The 18,796-nt window shown below is 42.5% G+C and overlaps 1 long non-coding RNA gene, 1 other non-coding gene and 1 pseudogene across 9 annotated transcripts; 1 reads left to right on the top strand and 2 right to left on the bottom strand.

The window, feature by feature from the left end:
* Positions 1-3,286: 3,286 nt before the first annotated feature.
* LOC102152980 lies at positions 3,287-17,467 on the bottom strand. Of its 8 annotated transcripts, none has more exons than XR_005367552.1 (4): positions 16,782-17,079; positions 5,927-6,047; positions 3,963-4,308; positions 3,287-3,695 (listed from the first exon to the last, which is right to left on the bottom strand). It is a non-coding gene; the product is annotated as an uncharacterized LOC102152980 (long non-coding RNA). The 8 variants fall into 8 exon arrangements; XR_005367551.1 differs by having other exon boundaries at positions 3,664-3,704; XR_005367553.1 differs by lacking the exon at positions 3,287-3,695 and adding an exon at positions 3,712-3,726.
* On the top strand, positions 11,520-12,043 carry LOC100684308 (annotated as a pseudogene).
* On the bottom strand, positions 14,969-15,097 carry LOC119874355. The gene has a single exon (XR_005368222.1).
* Positions 17,468-18,796: the final 1,329 nt, after the last annotated feature.

The following is an 18,796-nucleotide window of genomic DNA, read 5'->3' as shown; positions in this document are numbered from 1 at the left end:
TCTTGATCTCAGGGTTATGAGTTCAAGCCTACACTGGCTCCATGCCCAGCACAGAGTCTACTTAAAAAAAAATGGGGATCCCTAGGTGGCGCAGCGGTTTGGCGCCTGCCTTTGGCCTAGGGCGCGATCCTGGAGACCCAGGATCGAATCCCACATCGGGCTCCCGGCGCATGGAGCCTGCTTCTCCCTCTGCCTGTGTCTCTGCCTCTCTCTCTCTCTCTGTGACTATCATAAAAAAAAAAAAAAAAAAAAATGCAGGGGGATCCCTGGGTGGCGCAGCGGTTTGGCGCCTGCCTTTGGCCCAGGGCGCGATCCTGTAGACCCGGGATCGAATCCCACGTCGGGCTCCCGGTGCATGGAGCCTGCTTCTCCCTCTGCCCGTGTCTCTGCCTCTCTCTCTCTCTCTCTGTGACTATCATAAAAATTAAAAAAAAAAAAAAGAAAAAAGAGGCAGGTGTAAAGGGCTAGAGCATGTAATGCTAACCCAAGAGTCCCAACCCCACTGTGTTTATTCTACTGCAGGTGACAACCCATATGTGACAGAAGAGGACATAGGGGAATCCCCAGCATCAGATCTATTTTAAAGGTCCAGTGCCTTTGAATCTCTGTGCTCCTCAACACCAATGATTGATGTCTCCAAAGACCTCTCCAATTCCTTCCTGTCTGTGATCCTACTAGTACTTAGCACCTGCAAAGGGCCTGATACATAGGAAGTACTTAATAAATGTTGAAATTTGATGTATGGTGACAATTTGGCCCCCACACTGGATGGTCTATAGGCCCTGGTTTCTTCTGTGACTCCTCTCTACAGAGTATCCTTTCTGAGTAATCCCAAGGACCAATAAATACCGTGTGTGCTAGACATCTCTGGTGCCTTCTTTGTGACTCCAGGGCCTTTTCTCTATCTTCAATTCCCTAGGAGCACATATCCTGGACCTGTAATGTGGATATAGTTACTGCAGTATCTGAGCCTGCCAGGTCTGGATAATGTTTGCTCTGCTCCCCAAGTACCCCAAGTTAGGGTACTTCCCTAACCTATAGCATGGGGTATAAGGCATAAAGATGGTGTACTGTGGGGTTGATTTACTCTAAACGATTCATATCATCTTCTCCATCCTGTTGCTAGCCTCCTTTGTTCACTCCCCTTTTATTTCACCCAGAACCCTGGCCACTTTTGGACTCTGACCCAAGGGCTCCTCTCCTCTTCCAGGCAGCAGAAAAGATCCATCTTCCAGTAGACACACGGTTTTGCAGGAGTTTCCCATAGTGATGATAAGCCTTTACTGACTTACTGTCTTCTTTTATACCACATTGTATTGTACTCTACCCACTAGTCTTCTGATACACCTGCCCTATCCTGCCAGGCTTTACTTTATTCCCCCCATATTTTTTCAGGGGCATCTGTAACCATCTTTGCAGATCCCAGGATGTTAGCCAGTTTACGGATATCTGAATTCCAATTGTCAATTAAGGTCATGTCTCCCACAGGGTTCCTGGCCCTGGAGCAAAGTATGGGGCTATGGATAAATATGTTCCAGATGGAGAATTTTAACATAAACTGCTCACCATTCTATTATGTATGGTCTTGGTGGTGAATTGAAACTAGAAATTAAGAGGTGCTATGAGGATTTAATACAGAAAACCAGAAGTTATAATATTAAATTATGCATAAGGGGCAGCTTAAGGAGAATGCCACATCCTGTTTCTTGCTTCCTCTCTGGCCCTATCCTACTGTGCTGGATGTGGAAGTTCCAGACATGGGAAGGTGGGGGGATGGTTAGCTTCAGTATGTAACCTATGGGCTTTAACCATAGCTTGTCTTTATCACTCCCTTCTGCTGCTCTGGCCATCACTGGTTCCTCACTGGTTCCAGTAGGGTTCCTGCCTGGTTCTGTGCAAGGGGCCCCTACCTGGAGCACTGATTCTACAGAGTCATCTTCAGTTCTTGGACAAGGCAGGCTAACCATAATTTCCCCTTTCTGATTTCTGATGGGTGTTGAAATGTCATTTTGATGACCCCTTTGTGAGAACCTTGTCCCTCCAAAATCACTCCAGACCACCAGGTACCATTGTCTCCATCACAGGCACACCCTGATCTTCTTCTCTTTCTGGTGAGAATAGTAGCCCTTGCACGATGTCAGGGCCCCAAAGTCTTTCTCAGACTTTCTCTTTTCCCACATGGAAAGCTCCCTAAGCTCATTACCCTGAACTGGATCCTCTAAGCGCAGCAGCTCTGCACTTACCTGGCATGTCTCTGCTCTGAATCAAAGGGGAGCTCAGCATCACTAAGGACATCATGAGAGCTGCCATTCCTGGGACCCCAGTGATCCTCAGGACCACTATCTTGGAGCCTGGGAAAGGCTCTCACTCAATGGGCCCCACTCCTAAAATATATTAATATATTAATTTATATACTATATACTATAATATTAAAATATTAGAGACAATGAGCCTGGACAGCCTCCCATATCCTCTGGGTGTGGCCACATTCTGAGAAAGGAACCAATTAGTAGGAATTGTCACCAGACAGAAATTTGGTATAAAGCACATGATTCTTTAAGGTGTTAAGATTCACCGAAAACAGTATGATGAAAGGGATCCTCATTTTGAGCAACTGGGTGAGCCAAAAGTCTTGATTGTTTATATATTTTCCTCCGTAGGAGCAGATCCTGAACTCTTTTTTTTTTTTTTTTAATTTACTTATTTATTCATTCAGAGAGAGCGAGAGAGAGGCAAAGACACAGGCAGAGGGAGAAGCAGGCTCCATGCAGGAAGCCCGATGTGGGACTCGATCCCGGGTCTCCAGGATCACACCCTGGGCTGCAGGCGGCGCCAAACCGCTGCGCCACTGGGGCTGCCCTAGGAGCAGATCCTAAGGAATGTCATTCCCTTTCCATGGAGAACGCCACCCCCCTTGCATGGACATGTTCTGGGACAGAGCAAGTTCTAAGCAGGGTGTTGAAAATCTAGGGGGATCAGACTCCCTACCTTTAACCTTTGGGGTCCATACTTTCTTTGCATTTTAATATTTTTTTGGAGGGGGTGGAATTTTTAAACATCAAATATAGTTCTCACAATATATTGTGAGAACTAATTTACAGGTGATTCCTGATATGTGTTCCTGATTTTTTTTTTTAACCCACTGTGACTAGTTTCCTCTCATGTAGAATGGAGATTACTATGGAGTGAATGTCATTGGTTTATTGGGAAATCTAATTGGGATAATACTCAGTATTTGTATAGCTCTTAAAACAGAGTCTTGCACATAGTAAGGAATCAAGAAATGTTCATTATTATATTGCAAGTTTAATTCAAAACAAAAACAGTTGAATAAATACAACATACAATTAATTTTAACAATTAAGTTCTATCATTTTGTTAAGAAGTATCAGGGGCTTTTACTACAGTTCTACACAAATTTATAAAAAAGACATATTTATTTTTTAAAAATTTATAAAGCAAAGAATTAATTTTATACTAAGTAGTAAAATATTAGAGACATCTCGTATAAAGAAGATAAAAATTTCAAGAAGAAATAAAACAGAAAAAAAGGGCAGCCCGGGTGACTCAAGTGGTTTAGCGCCGCCTTCGGCCCAGGGCCTGATTCTGGACACCCGGGATTGAGTCTCATGTCAGGCTCCTTGCATGGCGCCTGCTTCTCCCTCTGCCTGTGTCTCTGCTTCTCTCTCTCCTCTCTGTGTATTCTCAGAAATAAATAAATAAAATCTTTAAAAAAAGATTAAAGCAGAAAAAAAGAAATAAAAAGGAATAATATTTAGAAGTGAAATAATATTTTTTGCATTCTGATTATATGTCTGGAAACATCAGATTCCTCCAAAATTATCAAAAGAACAAAAGGGTAAAATATAACATTATTTAATAACAATCAAGTGGATTATTATATTGATACAAAAAATCAACATGAAATCATGAAGAAAATTATCCATTCACAAGTTACTTACAAATTAAAAATCTTTTTAATTTGATCAATTTCAAAGATGTATTTCCTATCAACTCCATTGAAAGGAAGGTGATTATCATGTCTCCATTTTTATTTTCTTCCTCTTACCCCTGAACCCCATATAGGTTGGGGCTTTCTCAGCTATGTTGGTTCTAGCTTGTTTCCCAGACACTGAGATGCCCCTTCTGATGTTTTCTGGTTGGGTGAGCCCTGTTGAGCGGTTTCACTTCCACCTCTTCTCCCTTCACCAGATAGGGAAATGAATCCTGGATTCAGAGCTCCTCCCTGCCCTGCTCTGCCTCATTTTCTCCTCACTGTCTGGCTCACAGTGGCCACTGCAGATGCACCTGGAACAGATAAGTAAAGAAAAAACCATGTCCTTATCCCTGAGTAATTAGAATTAAACAAAGCAATGCACATACATAATGAGTTATGGGAGTTATGGTTGGTTTGCCATGCTCAGGGCCTTTCTTCCTGGGCTCCCACACTTAATCACCCCAACCTTTCTACAGACCCCAACTATGCTAACTCCTGTGTCAGTAACACCCACTTCTGCATCTTCAGCCTCAACCTCTCTTGGAAATGGGGGAAGCTGGTCCCATGCAGGGCATGATGGGAGGGGAGCAGTGTGAGAGGAGCAAGCAGTGGGAACTGATGGAGCAGGGGGGCCCAGGGGCAAACAAGAGGCAAGAGCTGCTTGTGAGGAGGCAGGGAGAGAGGAGGCATCACCTGGGTATGTCAGAGATCTTCTGAGTCCCCAGTATGTGCCTCAGGAGGTCATACTCCATGCTTTATGCAAAAAGAACTACTTAGAATCTAGCTCGGCTTTCAGGATAATTTCACGTAAAACAGAAAACCTGTAATCATTTTGGATTGTAAAAGCAGACGTATGTTTAAAAAAGAGAACTGCATCTATTTCTTTGAGCATTTTAACACTATGTGAATTACTACGACAGGAAGCCTGGTGGTCTGATGACGCATCTTCTATAAATTGTTGCATTAAAAAGGCTAAGCCTGTGAGCGCCTGGGTGGCTCAGTGGTTGAGCATCTGCCTGGGTGGCTCAGGTTGTGAGCCATTCCTGGGATCCTGGAATCGAGTCCCACATCAGGCTTCCTGCAGGGAGACTGCTTCTCCCTCTGCCTATGTCTCTGCCTGTCTTTCATGAATAAATAAATAAAATATTAAAAAAAAAAAAAGGCTAAGCCTTGTTTGGTCAAAGACTATCATGGTATCAAAGAAAAGGGTTTAGGTTTATTACATTATATTTCCAATTTTAAATTCTGATCTTAATTTGATTTTTTAAAAAGATTTATTTATTTATTTTAGAGGGGGGAGGGGCAGGAGAGAGAGATAGAGAGACGCAGAGAAGCCAAACCTCCCTGCCCCCTGCTGAGTGTAGAACCTGATACGGGGCTTCATTCTGGGACCCTCAGAGCATGACCTGAGAGGAAATCAAGAGTCAGATGCTCAACCAACTCAGCCACCCAGGCACCCCTTAATTTGATTTCTTAATGGTAATGGTAAAACAGTCTTCATGTATGTTGAGTCAGTGCTGTATTCACCATCTGCTCATCCTTGAATAACTAAGAATGGTCCCAGGCCTCCAGGAATGAAAGTATCAAATACAAATATGGGGCAGCCCAAAGATAGAGTATGAATTCAGAGGAGGTCCATGTCCAATTTGTCACCCTTCCCAATAGTTAGAATATCCCCTTTTCACATTTTCCTTCTTGCCTGTGTATACACAACAATGAACTTCTTCATGAACTCCTACTGTTTGCCAAAATCCTCACACAAAGGCAGTGGCAGAGATGACTTGGTGCATATTCTTAAGAGAATATGCTTTAACATTGGCTTTTTATTACTCATGGAACTACCCTAAAGGAACTTGGATAGAAGCCCCGAGAGAAAGTGTGCATGGAATCAAAGAGAACAACTATAGAAACTAGTTTCAGAGCAATTACTTGGCAGTAACATGTTCTTGGGAGGCTGAAGTCTTTTCCGGAACCAGCCTCTGGGACTGAGGAAAGATAGAAAAATGCTTGTTCCAGGTCACATGCAGGTCTTTGGGTCAGATCAGGAACCCTAGCGGAGGTAAAAGGAAAAGTTGTCTCAGGTTGTTGACATTTCTTACTCTAAATCTCAGGAAAGAGAAATTTCGTGAGAGATTGAGTCTTAGCCTGATGAAAAATAAGAGTTTCTCTGGGCTTCCTTCATCAATGGAGCAAAGTAATGCTCATTTCCACACTTGTATGCTTCTTCCCAGTAGGCGTCTCAGAGTCAGGATGCAATGAAAGGACTTTCTGCAACCCACTCCCAAGAAAAAGAAGCAGGAGTATTACCTGGTTTTCAAGATCCTCATCACAGAATAATGAAAGGAGAAAAGGGAATGTATTCACCTAATAACAGAATCTTAGACAATTAGATAAACTTTCCCATCTCATCTCCATTGCCATGGTCCAATCACTGGGAAGTAAGGCAGGGGCTGGCTGAAGACTAATTCATTACTAAATGAACTCAGACATGACCAGAGTATTTGGAGACTCCATACATCTGGTTGGGATAAAATTCTGGCCTGGGATTTCTCTCTTCCTACAAGCCATTTTTGCTTCCCAACAATCTGATTTCAGTGAACTCCAGGATTCTCTGGTATTGTTTTTCTGTATCAGTTTTTTAATTGAAGATGGTTGAGTAAGTCAGGGGAAAGCAAACCTCAGCCATCTCTCAGGTTTTCTTACCTCTCTTGCTCCTAGTATGCACTCAGATGCTCACTACAAGGAAGATGAGCCCCAGCACAAAGCCTGAGAGTCTAGCCAGTATTTCTCTGAGCAGAATCTGTGTATCTCAGGGAAACACAGACCAGGGGTCATTTTCACCTCTACCTGCTGCACCACCCCTCACGTACTGTCTGAGATTCTGGGGCTTAATATAGAATACCAATATGAGGTCTGTGAGAGATATAAAACTTGAAGGAGGAGGAAATTTAGAAAGAACCCCCAAGTTCTGAAAATTAGGCTGTGACTTCCAAAAGGACACACACATGCCGATTCTGGTAGCTGCCTCTCAAAATAACTCACATAAGCTAAAAGGCTGAAGGCATTTAACAGTTCTCACATGTGAGGATAATTCAGGAAGGTGTTTGAGTTTCCTAGGTTTTCTGACATGGGCAGAGATCTATGAATCATTAGTATTTCCTAGGACAGGGTGGGCAAGTCTCTGCTGCCCCAGCTCTAAACTATTCTCAGGGACTTCTCTAGGAAAAAGATGGAGATAGGTATGGCCCCCACGTATAGACCTGTGACAAAATGAGTAGATCCCAGAACTAGAATATTCCCTGTTTTTCAGAATTTAGGGCCTAACTCAGAGAGTAACTCACTCCACTCCACAGTGACAGGACCATCCAGGCTGGGGTGCTCTACTTGGCAAGTGTAGCCATCTCTCTGGTGAAGGGTCATTGCCAGTATCACCAGGATCTGGAAGATCCAGTCTTTATTAGGATCAGGTTGGTGGACATAACTCTAGCTGTTTTCCTGCTGTCCATTCAGGAACCAGTGGGGTTGAATGTAGCCTGGATAGAAATCTGTCACATGGTAGACAAGAAGGCTCAGGTGCTATAGAGGTCCATTCTTCAAAGGGGAGATGTTCACTTTAGGCTTGACTAAGAATTGTAAAGAGAGGGCACCTGGGTGGCTCAGTGGTTGAGCATCTGCCTTTGGCTCAGGTTATAATCCTGGGGTTCTAGGATAGAGTCCCGCATTAGGTTCCCTGCAGGGAGCCTGTTTCTCCCTCTGCCTATGTCTCTGCCTTTCTCTGTGTCTCTCATGAAATCAATAAATAAAATCTTTAAAAAAAATTGTAAAGAGAAAAGCTAATGGCACATGAGATTATTGTTTCTTAGACATTTTCATTATAGAGTTGATTTCTAGCTGTTTAAAATATAAATGATGTAATTAGGCTAGTAGATACAGATGGTCTAGTCTCCTCGGGACTACAGAGAACAAGTGGTGGTTTTGAATAGGTCTATGGGCTCCTCCTATGGCTCCTTCTTCCCTGGTTCACTTGAGTGATAAAGCGCAGCGTCCAACATCTCCCTGGAAGGAATTAGACTGCACATCTAGCATCCTGACTTTTCTTACTAATGCCCAAAGGTCTAGCCTCTAACTTACTTGTTTCTGGGAGCTGATAAGGCAGGTAATCACTAGTCTCCCGAAAGCTTGAATGAGGATGTGGGCTCTTTCTGCAGCTCTTCCCCCTGGCTTGTTCCAGAAGTAAAATCAAGCCTCCAGCTTCTTCCTGGAAGGAGTTGGAATATATATCTAGCCTTGCAACTTTTCCAGATGCTACTGGAAAGACTCGCTTCCAACTCACCAGTCTCTGAGAGCTGACAGGGCTTAACATTCATTAGGCCACTGGGGGCTACAGAGAGCAAAGCAATGGTTTAAAAGTATGTGGTCTGAACAAGAATACAGACATTTGTCACAGCTCTTCTTCTTGGCCTAGTGCAGAATGAGTGATAAATTCTAACTCCCAGAATATCCCTGAGGAAAGAATGTTCCTTGGATCACTCATGAAGCACCCAACTTTTCCAGCTACTACTCAGGGAATTGGCTTCTACCTCACCTGTCTTGGAGCACTAATAGGACTTGTCACACTCTAGATTCCTGGTGGCTGCTAAGAACACAGACAGTGGTTTGGAAACACACATTAAGATTTGAAAGACCCGGGCAGCCCCGGTGGCTCAGCGGTTTAGTGCCACCTTCAGCCTAGGGCATGATCCTGGAGACCCAGGATCAAGTCCTATGTCGGGCTCCCTGTGTGGAGCCTGTTTCTCCCTCTGCCTGTGTCCTGCCTCTCTCTCTCTGTGTCTCTCATGAATAAATAAATAAAATCTTTTAAAAAAATATTTGAAAGACCCTCCTAATCTTTGGTTGGGATGACTGGCAAGGGTCATCTCTTGTATGAAGCCAGTCTATGAAGACTAGGAGAGGTGGCTATTTTTTCTAAAGCACAGGCATCAACAGAGTCAAAGAAAATGAAGAAACAAGGAAATATATTCCAAACAAATGAACAATATAAATATCTTGAAATCAATCCTAATGAAATGGAGATATGTGATTCACTCCACAGAGAATTCAGAATAATAGTCATTAAGATGCTCACTGAGGTTAGGAGAGCAAAGCATGAAGAAAGTGAAAATTTCAACAAAGAGAAAAATTTTAAAGTATCAAACAGAAATCATAGAGTTGAAAACCCAATAACTGAACTGAAAAATTCAACAGAGGTGTTCAACAGCAGACTAGAGCAAGTAGAAGAAAGGATCAGTGAAACTGAAAACAAGTCACAGAAAAAAAAAAAGAAAGAAAAAAGAAAACAAGTTACTGGAAATCATCCAGAGAAGCCAAAAGAAAAAAGAATGAATAAAGATAGCTTAAGGGATTCGAGACATCATCAAATGGCCCAATATACACATTATGGGAGTCTTAGAGGAGGAAGATAGACAAAGGGGCAGAATGCTTATTCAAAGAAATAATATTGGAAACTTCCCAAAACTGAGGAAGGAAACAGGCATCCAGATCCAAGATGCCTAAAGAATATTAAAGAAGATGAACCCAAAGAAACCCACACTGAGGCACATTAAATTATCAAAGTCAAAGACAAAGAGAATTTTGAAAGCAGCAGGAAAAGGACAACTTGTCACATACTGAGAAACACCAATAAAACTACCATTAGATTTTTCAGCAGAAACATGGCAGGCCAAAAAGAGTGGGATGATGATATATTTAAAGTGCTGAAACAAAAAAACCCTGCCAACTAAGAATGCTTTATCCAGCAAAACTGTCCTTCGAAAAAGAAGGGAAGATAAAGACTTTTTCAGACAAACAAATGCTGAGGAAGTTCATCACCACTAAGACCTGCCTTATAAAAAATGTTAGAGGGAAGTGAAATGAAAGAATGCTATAGAAAAATGATAATTTAAGAAAGTATGAAACATATTGGTAAAGGTGAAAATATAGACAAATATGGAATGCTATATCACTGTAACAGTGATGGGAAAATATATTTTTTAAGATTTTATTTATTTATTTATTTATTTATTTATTTATTTATTTATTTATTCATGAGAGACACAGAGAGAGAGAGAGAGACAGAGAGAGAGGCAGAGACACAGGCAGAGAGAGAAGCAGGCTCCATGCAGGGAGTCTGACGTGGGACTTGATCCCGGGTCTCCAGGATCACATCCTGGGTTGCAGGCGGTGCTAAACTGCTGCGCCACCAGGGCTGCCCGAGAAAATCATTTTTAATTCTGGTGTAAAAGTTAAAACACAAAAGCATTAAAATAACTATAACCAAAATCATATTAATGGATACACAATATAAATACATATAAACTGTGATATCAATAACATATAATGTGGGGGCGGGAGAGGTAAAAGTGTAGAGTTCTTGTATGCAAGTGATATTAAGTTGTTATCAGCTTAAAACAGAGTGTTATAACTAGAATAAGCCCCATGATAACTACAAAGAAAATACGTATAGAAGCTACACAAAAGAAAAAGGAAATAACTAAAGCCTATCAATACAAAAAAAAGATAAACGCAAAGGAAGGTAGAGAAAAAGAGGGACAAAGAACTATAAGACAAACAGAAAGTGTGCTTGCTGCAGCAGCACATATACTAAAATTGGGACAAACAGAAAGCAATGAACAAAATGGTAACAATCCTTCTCAATCAATAATTACTGTAAAAGTAAATGGTTTAACCCCCCAATCAAAAGACAAAGAGTGACTAAGTGGATTAAAAAAACCCAAGATCCGACTACATGCAGTTTATAAGAAACTTCCTTTAGGTTTAAAGATACATAGAAGCTGAAATGAAGGAATGAAAAAAAAAAAAAAAAAGATACTCCAAGCTAAATGTAACCAAAAGAAAGTAAGGGTAGCTATAATTATATCACACAAAATAGACCTTAATTAAAGCCTGTCTTTAGAGACAAAGAAGGTCATTACATTAAGATAAAAGGGTCAATTCAATAGGAAGATATAACAATTGTGAATATAAATGCACCCAACATCAGAGCACCTAAGTATAAAGAACAAATATTGACAGGTCTGAAAGGAGAACTTGATGGCAATACAATAATAGTAGGAGACTTCAACACACTTTCAATACTGAGTGGAATTTCCAGACAGAAAATCAATAAACAGTGGAGTTAAACAACACTATAGAATAAATGGACTTAAAAGACACACATAGTACTTTCTATCCAACAGCATAAGAATACATATTCTTCTCAAGCATACATAGAACATTCTCCAGGATCAAACACATGTTGGGTCAAAAAACACGTTTTAACAAAGTTAAGAAGATCAAAATCATACCAAGTATCTTTTGCAATCATGATGGAATGAAACAAACCCAAAAGCAATGAGAAAATGGGAAATTTCGCAAATACGTGGAAACTAAAGACCACACTCTTCAACAACCATTGGTCAAAAGGGATTTTTAAAAATATCTTCAGAAAAGGAAAATGAAAACACAATATATGCTGTTCTCCACCATGGCACAGGATTAAGGTAGAAAGGAGAACCCCATGTGGGAACTTCACATCTGCAAGTTCTGACTCAACATCTGTGTGGGGGAGAGTGGAGAGAGACTGACCCAGGCAGCCAAGGTGCTGGAGTAGCTCACAGGTCAACTCTGTGTTCTCCAAAGCTAGATACATAGTGCGATTCCCTGGTATTGGGAGAAATGAAAAGATTGCTGTCCACTGCACAGTCCTTAGGTCCAAGGCAGAAGAAATCTTGGAGAAAGGTCTAAAGGTGCGAGAGTATGAGTTAAGAAAAAATAACCTCTCTGATACTGGAAACTTTGGTTTGGGGATCCAGGAGCACACTGATCTGGGGATTAAATATGACCCAAGCATTGGTATCTATGGCCTGGACTTCTGTGTAGGCCAGGTTTCAGCACTGCAGACAAGAAGCGCAGGACAGGCTGCATTGGGGCCAAACACAGAATCAGCAAAGAGATGCCATGTGCTGGTTGCAGTAGAAGTGTGATGGGATCATCCTTCCTGGCAAATAAATTCCCATTTCTATCCAAAAGGCATAAAACTTTTCAGTGGAAAAAAAAAAAAAGAAAAAGAAAAAAGAGAACACAACACACTAAAACTTATGGGATGCAGCAAAAGTAATACTAAGAGGGAAGTTTTTAGCAAAAAAAAAAGGTCTCAAATAAACAATCAAACTTTACACCTTAAGGAACTAGAAAAAGAACGAACCAAACTGCAAGTTAGAAGATAGAAAGAAATAATACAGCAAAAATAAATAAAATAGAGGATAGAATAAAAAAATTGATAAACCCTTAACAAGACAGAAAAGAGAGAAGACTGAAATAAATCAGAAACAAAAGAGCAGACATTAAATGGATGCCACGGAAATAAACAAGACCATAGGGAATTTTATTAACCAATTAATTAATTAATTAATTATGAGAGACACAGAGAGAGAGAGGCAGAGACAGAGGCAGAGGGAGAAGCAGGCTCCATGTGGGGAGCCCGATGTGGGACTTGATCCCACAACCATGGGTTCACGACCTGAGCCAAAGGCATAGATGCTCAACTGCTGAGCCACCCAGGTGTCCCAACCATAGGGAACTTTATGAACAATGATATACTAACAAATTGGATAACCTGGAAGAAATGGAGAAGCTCTTAGAAACATATAAAAATTGGAAAAAAAAAAGAAACATATAACAAGAGGAATTGAGAAGAAATGGAAAGCCTGAACAGACCAATAACAAATAAGAAAATTGAAGGAGTAATTAAAAACCTCCCAAAAAGGAAAAGCCCAGGACCAGATGGCTTCATGGGTGAATTCTATCAAACATTCAAAGAAAATTAGTATCAATCATCCTAAAACTCTTCCAAAAAAAGGAAGGAACACTTCCAAACCATTTATGAGCCCACCACCACCCTAATACCAAAGCTAGACAAAGACAACACGAAGAAAAGAAAACCACAGACCAATATCCCTGATGAACACAGATGTTAAAATACTCAATAGAATATTAGCAAACCAATTCAACAGCACATTAAAAGGATTATACACCATGACCAAGTGGGATTTATCTGTGGGATTAAAGATGGTTCAATAATGGCAAATCAATGTGACACACCATATTAACAGAATGAAAGATAAACATCATCATCTCATGACAGATGAACAGACACAGAAAAAGCATTTGACAACATCCATTTGGGATAAACACTATAAGCAAAATAGATGTAGAGGAACTTACCTCAACACAATAAAGACCATATATTAAAAGCCCCCACAGCTAACATCATAATCAATGACGAAAACTTGAAAGCTTTTCTTCTAAGATCTGATATAAGGCAAGGATACCCACTCTCTCCACTTCTACTCAACATAGTACTGGAAATCCTAGCCAGGGCAATTAAAAAGAAATGAAAGGCATTCAAAACAGAAAGGAAGATATAAATTTATCTCTGTTTTCAGATGACATGATCATATATTTAGAAAATTCCAAAGACTCAACAGCAACAAAACTATTAGAACTAATAAATGAATCCAGTAAAGTTGTAGGAAACAAAATCAACATATGAAAACCAGTGATGTTTCTGTACACTAACAATGAATTATCTGAAAAGAAAATTAAGGAAACAATCTTAATCACATAGCAACAAAAAGACTAAAATACTTAGTAATAAACTTAATCAAAGAAATGAAAAACTTGGCCACTGAAAATTGTAAAACATTGATGAAGGAAACCAAAGCAGATACAGATAAATGAAAAGACTTCAATGTTCATGGATTGGGAGAATACTGTTAAAATGTCCAGACCACCCAAGGTGATTTACAGATTCAGTGCAATTCATATCAAAATCCCAATGGTATTCTTTACAGATAATAAAAAAAATAATCTTAATTACATGAGGCACAGAACATCCCAAATAGCCAAAACAATCTTCCTATTTTTTTTTTTCCCACAGAAAGTGGATTATTGCTTTTAGGACAAAAAAAAAAAAGATGCTTTCAGAATTTTTTTTTTTTGATGCTTTCAGAATTAAAAAAAAATTATTTATTTATTCATGAGAGACACAGAGAGAGAGGCAGAGACACAGGCAGAGGAATAAACAGGCTCCAGGCGGGGAGCCTGATGTGGGACTCGATCCCAGGGCCCCGGGATCACGACCCCAGCCGAAGGCAGATGCTCAACCACTGAGCCACCCAGGCATCCTGCTTTCAGAATTTTTATTAGTGAAGAAAAACTGTTAGAACTTTAAAACTTTTCTAAAACGTTATTTTGTCAGCTGATGAAAGTACTTCAACACAGAAAACTTCACATGGCAAGTGTGGGGAGCCCAAACTGTCCAATTGGATACAATAAACTGCTTACAAACGGGACTTGCACTTGCGGCTGATGTAGTGAGTGTCAGGTCTGATTCTTTGTCCTGATGTCTGTGGTGCTCCTTCTCCAGCACCCACTCATGACTCTTCCTCACCATCCCATGCCTCACAATGCTGTATGGGACTCTCTGCAGGAGACACAACTCTGAGTGGGTGGATAGAGTGGTCTGGTAACACCCAAGCTAATCCACACAGGGGAAAATGGTGACCCTCCCTGAGCGAGGTGGCCTCAGAAGCCTCTTTTACAACAGAAGTCCCCCACTTTTGGAACCCTCTCTTCTCCCAGTGAATCCCCTAGGGCCAAAGAAGTTGTTTAGTAGGAAAGCAGGAGGTGAGAGGCCCCACTCCTTCAAAGGCATCTTTGAGGTAGACGACTACCTGTTTAGGTGTGTTAGGTGTTGCCTATAGAGTAGGCAGGGGCCAAGTTACTTTTGGGGCAACACAGGCCAGGATCAGCTCATGAGAGCCTGGCACTATGTAAGGAGAGCCAGAGGCTCCATGCTGCCAGTTCAGACCCTAGTCTGGCTGTGGGGCTAGCATGCTTGATATGGATCAAGCAGGGGCTCCCAGCAACTACAGATGTCTGAGGCAGGAAAACAAGGCTGCCAGCTTGTGGCAGCCCTGACAATGATCCTCAAAGGCTGATCTTGGCCTCCATCCCTGGCTAAGGAGAAAAGGGACCTCTTAGCCCCATGGGAGAGAGGCCCCACCTAACTTCAAAATGCACCACAAAGTTATCAAAACAGTATGCTACTGGTATAAAAACAGACATATAGGTGAATGGAACAGAATAGAGGGCAAAGAAATAAATCAGTGCATCGATGGTGAATTAGTCTTCAACAAGAGTTTCAAAAATGCCCAATGGGGAAGGGAGAGTCTCTTCAATATTGTTCGGAAAATTGGATATCTGTATGCAGAAGAATGAAACTAGACCCTTGTCTCGTACATATACAAAAATCAACTCAAAATGGATTAAAGACTTAAATGTAAGACTTGAAACCATAAAATTTAGAAGAAAAATGGGAAAAGCTCGACATACAAAGCGAGACAGCATCTCACATGTGTTAGAATGGCTATTATCAAAATACAAAAGGTAAGTGTTGCTAAGGATGTGGAGAAGAGGCAATCCTTGTACACTGGTAGAGGGAATGTAAATTGGTACAACCATTATGGAAAACACTGTGGAGAGTTCTCAAAAAATTAAAAATAGAACTACCATATGATCCAGCAATCCCACTTCTAAGTATATATCCATTGTATATACCTATGAATATATATTGTATATTAAAATATTATGTTATTATACATAATACATATGCTAACGAGCTATATAGCTAACATTATGCTAAGTAAAAGAAGGCAGACACAGAAAGGCAAATACTGCATGATCTTACTCACATGTGGAATCTAAGATAGTTAAACTCCTAGAAGCAGAGAGCAGAATGGTGGTAACTCGGGGTTAGAGGGAGGTGGAAATGGGGAGCAACTGGTCAAAAGGTAGAAATTTTCAATTATCCAAGATGATTAAGTTCTGGAGATCTTACCGTAGAGCGTGGTGATATGGTTAACAATACTGTACTGCATAGTTGAAATGTGTTCAGGGTAGACCTCGAGTGTTGTCAACACACACACACACACACACACACACACACACACACAGAGAGACAGACACTGGCTACTGTCTGAGATGATGGGTATGTTAATTAGCTCGATTGTGTAATCATTCCACGATGTAGACATATATCAAAACATCAAGTTGAACACCTTAAACATATATAATTAATATATTTATAATTCCTATTTGTCAATTACACCTCAATAAAACTGAAAAAAAGAAATCTTCAGGATCTGCCAGGTGTTACCTGGCTACATGGGAATCAGTTGGGAACTCATTAAGAAAACAGATTTCCAGACCTCGCCACCCACTGAATCTGAATCTCTGGGCAGTGATTTGGGGAATCTGTGCTTCAGGCAAGGTTTCTAGGAGATTCCGGTGAGCAGGACTTGGGACTCATTGGCCTAGAAGATAAATCCACACTCCTCAGGCTGGCATCCAGCACTGCTATCCGGAAGCTAATCACCTTCAAGAAAATGCCATTTAGCTCAAACACTACTCTGTACCAGCGACGGGAAATCAAGGTAAAATGCCATCCCAGCCCCCAAGGGGCTTAGGCTTCACACTCCTCCTCACCGCCCTTACTTCTCGGCCCCCCTTGGTACTCTCCTGCTCCCCATCCTGCAGCCAGCCAGCCTCCCCAAGCCTCCCCGATTTCCGAACACACAGTTCAACCCGCCTTTCCTTCATCTTGTTAAGTCATTGCCACCGCTGGCTTAGGTCACCCTCTCAACCTCAGCCTCTGGAACACGTCTCGGGGCGCTTCTCCTAGTACCTGCTCTTCACCTTCTGGTTTCCTTGGCAGGCTGTTCTGGGTCAAACAGCACAGCTGTCCGGGTTCCTGCGATTCCCTCCTTCGCTCTCGTCTCCCCGGATTCCCCCCCGGAAACCAGCGCCTTCTCGTCGGCTCCAGATGCTTTAGAGTAACCTGGGGCCCCTCGAATATCTCAGATCCGCCTTCCCCACGGCGTTTCTTCCCACAACGCCGTCCCGAAGGGCCCGTCAGCACCTCTCAGCCCCCAGGGGCCAGCCCCGACAGCGCGGTCTCTCGGTCCCGCCCCTTCCGGTCTTGCCCTCGCTCGCCCCGCCCCCAAGCCCCGCCCCTCCGTTCGCGTCCGCGCGGGGACTCGCTCCGCCGGGTCCCAGGCCCCGCCGCCGCCCCGGCTCTGACAGGCTGCTGTCCCCGCGGAAGCGCGCGCTCTCCTCTCGCGGTTACGACAGGCCTGTCCACCGCGCGCCGCGCCCCGGGAGACGGCCGGGGCCCTCAGCGTCGCCGCGACCGGAACGTGCGCCGCGGGGCGGCGGCCGCGCCGGGATTGCCGGACCCCATTCCCCGCACACCTGAGCACCTCCTCGCGGCCCGGGGGGCGGATCGGGACGGCCGCCTCCGTCGGCCTCTCCTACCGCCTCGCCCGCCCCTGGCTCCCCGCTCTCGCCGAACGTCTAACGGGCGCCACCACCCGCCGGCGGGTGCCCCTGGGGTCCTAGTGCCGCCCAGGTAGCGCTGCTTTGTATTCGTGGAACTTTTGCTGGGTGTCTTGCATTGACTGAGAGATTGGGTCTGTTACAATCAACACCGAAGGAGACCAGCTTTGAAAATTCTAAGCAGGGATCCCTGGGTGGCGCAGCGGTTTGGCGCCTGCCTTTGGCCCAGGGCGCGATCCTGGAGACCCGGGATCGAATCCCACGCAGGGCTCCCGGTGCATGGAGCCTGCTTCTCCCTCCGCCTATGTCTCTGCCTCTCTTTCTCTCTCTCTTTGTGTGACTATCATAAATAAATAAAAATAGAAAAAAAAAAAAAGAAAATTCTAAGCAAACTAGCCGGTTTGATCATGCAAACAAAGCTTAATTTAGCTTATTTTGCATTTGCAAGGCTGTCTTGGCCAAGATCATTTCTTGCTTGCTCTTCTGGAAATAAGCAACATTGGACTGTTTCCCATGGTTGATATGAAGAAACCACTGAAAATTATATTGTAGCCAATCTGTGAAAAACAGTCACTGCTTTCTCACGGCATAAGCTATTTTATAACAATATACCCCTAAGTCTCATTCTGTGCTCTGGTTTGACAGCTCCCGGTTTGCAAACTATTTTTGGTATGTGTACAATAAGTTTTTACAAAATAGTGATTCATTGCTTTTGACTTGGCTATTTTGAACTTTAAAAAAAAGAAGAGTTTATTCATTTGAGAGAGAGAGAAAACAGAGCAGAGGGCCAGAGGAAGAGGGAGAAGCAGAGACCCGTCTGAGGTGGGAGCTCTTGAAGGGGGTGGTGGTTAGATCCTAATCTGAGCCAAAAGCGGACCTCAACCGGTTGAGTCATCCAGGTGCCCTTATTTTGAACCTTTGACAATATATTTAATATGCATGGTTCTAGCTATTCTCCTCAAAACAGTTCACCTCAGGGTTGGATTTTTAAAAACTATCTTTTGTAATAGTGAGTTAGGCACAGAACCTTTCTGTGTTCTCACCTATGAGAGGAGAGGATTCAACCAAATGATTTCTGAACATTAAACAATAGGCCCTTCACAGGGAAAAGAAAAAAAGTAAACACGCATAGATATACATAAGTATATAAAACGTGACTCAATGCTAAGGGGTAATTCAGTGATCTCTAGAGAGGGTGGAGAAAGCAATCAATTCTGCTGGCAGCTGGAGGAGGAGGGGAACATGAAGGCTTCTGTGGAGGCGATATTTCTTGTGGGGTCCAGGGAGGGGCAGAAACTCACTAGTGGGGAAGGCCTCAGGTGGAGGCATTGCGGAGACAGAAAACATTGGGGAAATGGAGAGTAT

The sequence above is a fragment of the Canis lupus genome, chromosome 12, assembly GCF_011100685.1.
Source record: "Canis lupus familiaris isolate Mischka breed German Shepherd chromosome 12, alternate assembly UU_Cfam_GSD_1.0, whole genome shotgun sequence".
Classification (NCBI taxonomy): Eukaryota; Metazoa; Chordata; class Mammalia; order Carnivora; family Canidae; genus Canis; species Canis lupus.
The sequence above is the reverse complement of the archived record's forward strand: the minus strand, read 5'-3'. Positions and strand labels throughout refer to the sequence as shown.